Below are 7,268 nucleotides of genomic sequence, written 5' to 3'. Positions count from 1 at the left end.
TCATCATGATTTACCGTAAATTGGCTGTCAGGCTGCCAGCGATTGCCTAATGGTGTGACGTCAAAGCTAGAAAACATGGCTGTGCCATACAAAATTTACTTAAGTTGAGCACTACATATGCAAAGGTACATGGAGAGCATCTATTTGGTGGTCATGCGATGCTTCATTAAGCAGTGAACACTGACCCTCCTCTGTTTCCTAGTCCTACCCGAACTTTGAAATAATTTGGAACTAGGGGGGCTCATCACCTTGAAATAGGGAACTCAAACTCAAAAGTTTCATCGTATTGTAAACACCCAATAAGAACATGACAAATTGATCTATCTATGCCACCACATTCGCCAAATTACAGCAAGAGTTGCATCTTCCTAGAATGTAAAATCAGATGACAAGTAGCACTCCAGCACAACCGGGCCCCCAAATGAAAGCGATGTACCGACCAATCGATCTTCATTAAGCAGTGAATGCTGCCTCTCTTCCGTCCCTTACCCAAACTTTGAAATAAATCCAAATCAGGAAGACTCATCACCTTGAAGTAGGGAACTCAAATTCAAAAGTTTCATTGTAGTGTAAACACACTATGAAGATGGTCCCCCAAAATACCACAGGAATGAGAAGTAGAACTCCAGCACGATAAGGGGGCGCCAAATCAAAGTGATTTACCGACCAACTGAGCGAACTCAAACAGGAGGCCTCGAGAGAGCACCGGGTGAATTGGAGGATGAGAAAAATGGAGAAGATGTACATATCCTCACAGAAAGCAGCGGCGGAACGTGAGGAGTTGGCTGTATCCTTTGTGCGTCCATAGCCTGCAGCTTCTCCATCGCCGAGGAAGCCTGATTCAGAATGCCAGATGCACCTCCATGGAGCCTGCCTTGTCTAGTGAGGCTGAGTTGGAGCAAGGGATAAAAGCAAAACTGACAGAAATCTCAGCCTGGCCTCTTCATCTTCAAAGTTCAAACTATAAAAGACAAGCGAATCTAGGGTCATTTTTTCTTCCTGATTCCTGTGATTAGCTTGTGTGACTTTAACACTCTTTCGTCCCAGCTTGATTTACACAGTCCCGGTTCCATTACAAACCGAGACTAATGTTAGCATTAGTCCCGGTTCAAACGGCAAGGGCGCCAGTCGGGCATCAGTCCCGGTTTAAATGAGACCATTAGTCTCGGTTCATGTCCCGAACCAGGACTAAAGGCTTTAGTCCCACTAGATGACCCGTTTGCGCCAATTGGCGCAACGGGCGAGAGGCAGCGAAGTATTGAGAGAATATTCAGACATCCATTCATTGTTGAACTTCTTTATTGTGGTCATGGTTGCCGGTTTTCATTACCGAGAGTAGAAATTCTTTCGATGCCTCTTGGAATTCATACTGGAATGAGTGAGAAACATGCAATAGACAGACCAACATATTTGTTTGTCCATTGTTTTTATAAAAACGCATTTGATGATAGTCTTAGTAGCAAACGACCGATAGGCATACCGATGATAGTTTTAGGTAGCTTACATAAGATGCAAAAGGATGGCACATATAACAGCTTTGGTAGGTACTTATATTGATACTGAGTTGCAAGGTAAGGGCTGCTGTGGTTTGCTTATATAGGATAGTCAATTATACGCAGCCCTTTTCTTCATGGATTGCTAGATTTGACATGGCTCTATGAGCGCAAAAGACTGGATTCGCAAACACGCTAACAACACAGCAGTAGCCTGTTCAAAAGAGTACAAAGATAAGGACTTAAAATAGCGATGATGAAGCAGTCTTCACTTGTTCTTGCGGACGGTGCCTTTAGCAGCTAGGGTGAAAGTAGCGAGGGACAAGGCATCGAGCTTCTATATACAAATCAACCTGATGCAAAATACAGGAAAGTTCGTAAGACAAGAGATCCACATGGCATCCATAAGTTAGTAAGAGTTAAAATGGTATCATAATAAAGCTCGCTATGTATGTAGTTCAGTAGTCATTGATATAAGGCGAAAATATGAATAAATACATCAGTTGATATAAAAGCTTGAAGGTGGGGATAAATCAATGAGAGGACTGTAGGCATCATCGAGATACAAATCAATTTTCTGGAAGGACCTAACAGCATTTCAGGATATTTATTATATAAAACACCACACAATGTAAACCATGGTAGTTTTAAAATGACGAAATGAAAGGCATGAACAAATCTGTGAAGAAAGTGTAGGTTGCTGGAGTAGACGTACCACAAACGGACACTCATCCCAAAGCGTCGATCAACCACTACTTGTTTTTTTCTGGAACGGGCATTGCAGAAGCAGCAGCACTCCTAAGATTAGCAAGTTCCCAATAGAAGGAGTATATGAGAGATACATATTTATATTGTATAAGAACAGGGAAAAAACCTAACAATGTAAAACAAGGAAATAGAGGATCAAAACTCTAATTGCTATAGCAGCAGAATATCTATTGCATGGGGTTTCCTAGCATTAATTTTTTAATGATTCATGCGTCCATTTCCAGTTTAGATAGATAGGTAATGGCATTTTTTATTTGTTGTAGATAGAGGGCTTCCATTTCAAGTCTGGGTGGTTCAGCAAGTGCGGTTTCCATGGTGTTAGTAATTGCAGCGGCAGGAGTATCAACACTAATGTCAATCAGTTCAGATGCCTGTCACAGGGCAAAGTTAATCATTGGGAACCATGCAAGAGGAAAGTAACAAAAAATTGAAAGAGGAAGCTAGATTTGATAGAAATATTAACAGCGGTTGAAGCAGACAAATTAATGAAAGCTGGTGCAAGCACGTGGTCATTATCCTTCTTCTGCCAAACAAGGATATGCGCATGTGGCACGTGGTCATTATCCTTCTTCTGCCAAACAAGGATATGCGCATGTGGCACGTGGTCATTATCCTTCTTCTGCCAAACAAGGATATGCGCATGTGGCAGACCCCTCTTCTGGAACTCCGTGGGGTGGACAACTGAAAAAAGCGGGTAAATGAAAATCAGGGAAGATAAGATATATGCCTAAGAAAAATGAAGAAAGGGAAGAAAATACACCGGGCATAGTACCAGCTAACACAGTCCCAAACACCTTCCCGGTTTTGATCTTCTGTAGATACTTAAGGAGCTTCATGTGATATACTCGAATGATAATATCTGTTGTATCAACTGCTTCATGTCGAGGTTCAAGATCCTCAGCTATTTCAGACCATTTTAGATCACATGTGAAGATTGTGAATATATCAGGTGAGTCCTCGCCAAGTTAAGCAACCACCGCACCATGAAAGTTTTCAGCCATATTGCGGTGCCCACCAGTATAAGACGCCGCCATTGTATTTTTCTTACGGACTTTGGTTTCATCAAGTTCATCAAGGCCAACAACATCAACAACAAGCTGACTCTTTTCGGCTCCCATGTCGTCCTGAAGTTTTTCACCAGGGCCAACGTTGACTTCTTGATTTGGCATAGAAGAGCCCTTCATAAATTTACTAATCTCAATAAACTGGCTTGGGCGGCAAATGAAGCATCAAACATAAACTAAATAAATGAAAAGCATCTTGCTTATGAGCCTGCATAATTGTTTCTTCTCTCAACTACTAAAAGTGGTTCAGAGCATGATGTTGCCATACCGCAACATTACTATTTCCCCGGTGTGGCAAGATTCTCTAGCCCATGCATGCTAGTTAGCTTGAAAACGCGTTTTTTGTATTTCGGAATCAAACACCTATCCTTGCCTAGCGAATTCCAATAGTTTTTCTTATTTAGGAACTAAACACATCCTAAATCATCACGCATAAACTGGTTGTGTTATGGAATTGCCAAATAAGAGGTTTAGCTAAATACTCCCTCCGTCCCTTAGATTTGTTTATAAATGGGTGTATCTAAATACTAAAACATGACTACATACATTCATATCTACACAAATGTAAGACACGAATTTTGAGACAGAGGGAGTACATTACTACAAGACAAGAGTTTTGAAATTATTAAACAGAAGTAAGCATGCTAACCTGTCCATACTACATATTCCAAGTATTACTTCGAGAACATCCAACATTTTTTAGACTGAGCTCGTGTCGGCATTTTTTGGACTGAGCTCCAGAATCTGACTTGTAGAGAATAGACATGGATACATTCAGAATCATACATGTGAAAAAAGGACATTAAAAGCTATATTTCAAATGTAACACCCGTATACCTGGAGCTACCAAAAAAGCTTATTTTTCAACAAGCCGCGCCCCTCGCGGGCCACTGCGAACGAACCACTGCTTCTGCCAAGTCTCCATCGCAATTCATCTACCTGACCGCAGCTGAAATCCCCCCCCCCCCCCTGAAACATAAACTAAGAAAAATCCAGCCCTAATCTTGTCTCCATAGCTCCTGTCTCATGATCATTTTTGATAGCAATGTGAAGGAATAGAACTGAACAATATATATAGGATAAAACACAAACCGTTCGTGTTTTCTCTAGGCTGAATGAAGACTATTCATGAGAAAATTACAATATCTTTTCACCAAATATCACAACTTAAATTTCCCATAGATCCTAAAACGAAGCGAAAGGAAGGGAACTGAACACTATTTGAGATGGTGGTAAGATAAAAAAAAGCATGAATAATACAACAGGCACCTGTTTATAGAGTCCATAAGGCGAGTGCACACCCAAGAATCTGTCTTCCGTTTGTCTGTCTCCTTCCTCATCCTGCATGTCTCCTCCTACTCCTGCTGGACAGGAAAACAAATCCAAGCATCAAAAGAAACTAAAAAAGATAGGAGGTTGTTGGAAATATGCCATCATGACAACCGAATCGAACAAGAATATCTCTTCCTCCTGCTTGTCTCATTCCTCCTCCTCCATGACTCCTCCTACCCCTCCTGGTGGCAAGACAACAAATCAAAGCATCAAAGCTAGAAATTGAAAAAAAAGGTAGGAGAGATACCACCAGGAGAACCAAATCGAACCAACCATACTCTTTTTTAATTAGCAAGCCCCATACTAAGCCATGGCGGGAGAGATCCCGGGAGGAGCAGCACAAAGGGAGAGAAGAGGACCGGAGAAGGAGAAAAAAAGAGAGGAAGAGGGCTCATCTTTTCAAATCTGCGACGGAACCGGTGGCCAGGGGTGTATATTGCGTAGGGTCTTCCTATCTTTCCATCTTCTCCGGTAGTTGCAAGAGGAGGTGTGCGGATATCGGCCGGCCGGATCCGATGGATGCCGTCATGGAGGAGCTCTGCACCGGCAGAATGGCGAGGACTGCCACGTGTGAGAACGGAGCAGAGGCGCAGCTCGGGGCCAGGGACCCCGCCGGCGTGGGAGATGGATCCACGTGCTTGCACTGGAGCTCGCCCTCGCCCACCGTCGTGCGGTGCAGCTGCGACCCCGGCTCCTCCTGTTGAGCACGGAGGCAGAGGGAGAGGCGGCGCATCAACAGAGGAGACGAGACGGCCGGGCAGAAGGGGAGATGAGCGGTGGCCGAGGTTGGGGGAGACGATGGAGGTTGGCGGCGGCTGGTTTGGATTGGGGATCGAGAGAGGGGGAGGCAGCGGGCGGCAACAGGTTTGGTTTGGTTTGGAGAGAGCCGAGGCGGCAGGAAGAGGAGAGCGGCAACAGGTTTCCTCCAGGGGAACGGCTGGTTGTTATATGCCTAAGCGCGAAATGACGAAAATGCCCCTGGTGGGGCACCGAATTTCCAGGCGGTGGCAAAGCACTATTCATGGCGTTTATAAGGTACGTGGATAGCTTCCTCCTGGCTAGGAGTCTAACGGCTTTTATAAAAAAAAAATTGTGTCTTAATCGGGACTAAAGGGTAGACCATTATTCTCTGTTTGTGTTTGAACCGGGACTAAAGGGTTTGGAGGCTTTAGTCCTGGTTCGTGTCTTGAACCGGGACTAAAGGGTAGACAATTAGTCCCGGTTTGAGACACGAACCGGTTTAGTCCCGAATTTGTTTTCCGTTTGTAGTTTCTGTTTTAAATTGCTTATATATTTTAGGATATTTGATGTTTTTGAGTGATTTTTTTGCATTAGATTCAAAATTTTGTCTAGTTTCTGTTTGTGTCATTAGTTTTGAAATTTGAATGGTTTAAATTTAAATTTGTTGAAATTTGCTTCAAACATAGATTGTGAATAACTTGAGTTTATAAATAGTTTTTAATTTAATTCTTTTTGCTCCTAGTCATGTGTTAGATTGTTGTCATAGTAAGATTTATTTGGTTATTTTTAGAATAATTTAAATTAGGATTTTAATTAAAACAATATTGTTTTGCTTATATAGTTGTTTTAGTCATTCAATTGTTGTTTTATTATTATTTTTAGTTAGTTCTTTCTGCAAATAATTTTAAAAAATGCCTTTGTAGCAGATGAGTTTTCGTCTGAAACCTTGTACTTCGAAGGAGATTATCCAGTTTGTAAAACGAAGTGTTTTTGCGGTAACCCTCTCAACTTTGTAGCACATGCCATTGGGTGAAATGATGGTATTATGACAAGTTTCAGCCTTTTCAGAGTTCATTTGTAGCGCTTTTCAATTGGAGGATCATTTAGCTAAAAAATCAATAAATGCATGGAAATAGAAAATGAGGTGAGAAAGGGTTGAAAATTTATGAGGTGTCTTTGAATGATGCATATTGAGCACACAAAAAGTATGGAGTTCAAATAAATTTAAATAAATGAAATCCCTTTGTAAGAGATGAGTTCTCGTTCGGAACCCTGATACTCCAAAAGAGATTGTCCGTTTTGTACACGAAGTGCATCCAGTTTTTGTCGTAACCCTCTCAACTTTTTAGTACATGCTATGTGGATGAAATGATGATACAGTGCCAACTTTCAACCTTTTCAGAGTTCATTTATAGTGTTTTTCAATTTCATTGTCAATTAGCTCGAAAAAAATAAGTAAATGCATGAAAAATACCAAATGAAGTCAGAAATTGTTGAAAATTTATGATGTACCTTTGAATGGTGCATTTTGAACACACAAAAAGTACGGAGTTCAAATAAGTTCAAAAAATGAAATCCTTTTACAAAAGATGAGTTTTCGTTCGAAACCCTGATACTTCGAAAGAGATTGTCCGTTTTGTACACGAAGTCCATCCAGTTTTTGTCGTAACCCTCTAAACTTTGTAGCACATTCTATGTGGGTGAAATGATGATACATGCCAAGTTGTGATCTTTTCAGAGTTCATTTGTCGGGCTTTTCAATTTTAGGGTCATTTAGGTCAAAAAATAATTAAATGCATGAAAAATAGCAAATGAAGTTATTAAGGGTTGAAATTTTAGGATGTGATTTTGTATGGTGCATATTGGATGC

At 41.3% G+C, this 7,268-nt stretch overlaps 1 long non-coding RNA gene across 2 annotated transcripts; it reads right to left on the bottom strand.

The window, feature by feature from the left end:
* Positions 1-1,483: 1,483 nt before the first annotated feature.
* LOC123439340 lies at positions 1,484-4,299 on the bottom strand. 2 transcript variants are annotated; one of them, XR_006630070.1, is made up of 6 exons: positions 4,163-4,298; positions 3,975-4,069; positions 3,034-3,439; positions 2,725-2,942; positions 2,209-2,291; positions 1,484-1,846 (listed from the first exon to the last, which is right to left on the bottom strand). It is a non-coding gene; the product is annotated as an uncharacterized LOC123439340 (long non-coding RNA). The 2 variants fall into 2 exon arrangements; XR_006630069.1 differs by having other exon boundaries at positions 2,209-2,942; positions 4,163-4,299.
* Between the last annotated feature and the right edge of the window lie 2,969 nt (positions 4,300-7,268).

Source organism: Hordeum vulgare, chromosome 3H (assembly GCF_904849725.1).
Source record: "Hordeum vulgare subsp. vulgare chromosome 3H, MorexV3_pseudomolecules_assembly, whole genome shotgun sequence".
Taxonomy (NCBI): domain Eukaryota; kingdom Viridiplantae; phylum Streptophyta; class Magnoliopsida; order Poales; family Poaceae; genus Hordeum; species Hordeum vulgare.
Note: the sequence above shows the minus strand (reverse complement) of the source record. Positions and strands in the feature narration are given on the sequence as shown.